This window comes from Dioscorea cayenensis, chromosome 11 (genome assembly GCF_009730915.1).
Source record: "Dioscorea cayenensis subsp. rotundata cultivar TDr96_F1 chromosome 11, TDr96_F1_v2_PseudoChromosome.rev07_lg8_w22 25.fasta, whole genome shotgun sequence".
NCBI lineage: Eukaryota > Viridiplantae > Streptophyta > Magnoliopsida > Dioscoreales > Dioscoreaceae > Dioscorea > Dioscorea cayenensis.
This window is the reverse complement of record NC_052481.1, coordinates 9,879,946-9,882,176: the sequence shown is the minus strand read 5'-3', so window position 1 is coordinate 9,882,176 and position 2,231 is coordinate 9,879,946. Positions and strand designations below refer to the sequence as shown.

Below are 2,231 nucleotides of genomic sequence, written 5' to 3'. Positions count from 1 at the left end.
GGAGCCTCCGTCGGATTGATTCGGCGATGCGTATCTTATACCGGACAAGGGGATCTTGCGACGAGTAGAGGACTCTCCATAAGACCATCACCATTGCTATCGAGGTGGTTTTCCTATGGATTGCTTTCTTTTACTTTTGATTTCATTATCGTTTGTATTGTGCTCCATGGAGAGCTAAACCCCTAGTGGGTACTTGGGTATTTGTGAACCCTAGGATGTATTAGTTTCATTGAATCTTTTTATTATGCTTTCAATTAATTGATGTCATTGTAAGTTCTATTCTTGAATGTTTGATTGTTTGAATACTCCCATAGAGTGACACTAGGGTTGAGAGTTCATGTGGTAACCCTTGTGAGTGAATGACACACCACGAGAGTTAGACAAAGCTTGATTGGAGAGGGTTAAGAGGGTGAGTCGAGAGGTACAGGAGTGCCCCCTCTCCCCTCTGGTGTGATAGATTCTACCTCTATTTCTCGAGTTCTTTGCGGTCATAATAGAGTGAATGAGCTAAGGGATGACCATCCGCTGGGGCTTAGTTGCGAGTGCAACGGAGTGAAGCGTTGAGGTGATTTTAGCATCTATGGCTTAATTGTGGTTAGCGACCTTTCTTCTGGACCAAGGGTTAGGTCTATAATGAGGAAGAGATTTATCACTTGGAATCCCTAGAGCTTAATGCAATCTTTCTTATGAGTGCGAGGTTGAGAGGTTGTTCAACCTCTCCTACGGGACATGTAGAGGATTAGGCTTGGTTAACCCTAGATTCGGGGCCATGCATTAAAGGATGTCCCTGACTCACCATTTCATTAGTTAAGAAGCATAATAGAGAGTTCTTGCACTTGAAACAATTTTCCTAGGTGGATCAATACCCGGGTAGCCCATCTTTATTGATTGTCTTATCTTCTACTTTACTTTTGCTCTGTTTCGAGTTGTTTTACTTTTGAGAATTGAATCTTATCACACATATCAGTATTCATCTTTCATATAGTTAAGAAGCAAATTAAGTATTTTTATTCCCTTTTCCCTCTGAATACAATACCCCACTCACCTGGGATTTATTACTTCGATAACTCCGTGTAGGGAAAAGGCATTTAGAGATACTTTGTACTTTTGTTTCCTTAGCTATTCCTTTATCCATTCTATTTCACATTTTCTTTTCTATCATTGTTCTGATTTGTTTTCTTTCTATTGTGCAGCTTCAAGTTGATGACCCGAGGGAACACCTCAATATTGATTGAAGGAGACCCCAAGCTTGAAAGAACACTTAGAAGAAAAGGGAAAGGACCTGTGGAAGAACAATCTAATCTAGCTGATTTGGAAGTTGAAGGTTCAGATAATATGGGAGAACAGAAGGAGCAGCAGAGGACACTCTGTGATTATGCTAGACCCTCAGTTTTGGGCACACAATCGAGTATTGTGCGACCCCCAATTACAACTCAGAATTTCGAGCTAAAGCTGGCATTCATCCACATATTGCAGCAATCCTCACAGTTCAATGCTTTTGCCGATGAGGATCCAAATAGCCACATAGGGAACTTTCTCTAGGTGTGTGATATGCTCAAGATAAATAAGGTGACAGATGATGGCATCAAGTTGAGAGCCTTTCCATTTTCCCTAAAATGTAGAGCAAAGCAGTGGCTACACTCATTACCTAGAGCTTCGATTACTACATGGGAGGAGATGGTAGAAGCTTTTCTAGCCCGTTATTTCCCTCCTGGAAAATTTGTAAAGCTTAGGAATGAGATCTCATCCTTTGTACAGTCGGAATTGGAGTCTCTATTCGAGACATGGGAAAGGTTCAAGGAGCTCCTGAGAAAGTGGCCACAACACGGATTCCTGTAGTGGATGATTGTTAAGATTTTTTGCAACGGGTTGAATCCGAGTACAAGCCAATGCTAGGATGCAGCAGCAGGAGGTACCTTAGGTAGCAAGACCCCCGATGAGGCCCGTTAACATATTGAAGAAATAGGTTTTAACAGCTACCAATGGAATGTCAGAGAGAAGAAAAAGGTGGCCGGTCTCTATTGGTGATGCATCTTCAGTTGAGAACGTCGATTTTGTAGGTAATGGCATGAGGACTCAAGGAAACCCATATAGCAATACCTACAATCCAGGTTGGAAGAATCATTCCAATTTCTTGTGGAGCAACCAAGGTCCACAAAAGGCCACGGGGCCACCGGGTTTCCAACAACAAGCCCCGAACGTGGAAAACAGAGTTTCAAGTTTGAAAACCT

At 42.2% G+C, this 2,231-nt stretch overlaps 1 non-coding gene across 1 annotated transcript; it reads right to left on the bottom strand.

Moving 5' to 3' along the window:
• Positions 1 to 1,725: 1,725 nt before the first annotated feature.
• Positions 1,726 to 1,832, bottom strand: LOC120272710. The gene has a single exon (XR_005540251.1). It is a non-coding gene; the product is annotated as a small nucleolar RNA R71 (small nucleolar RNA).
• Positions 1,833 to 2,231: the final 399 nt, after the last annotated feature.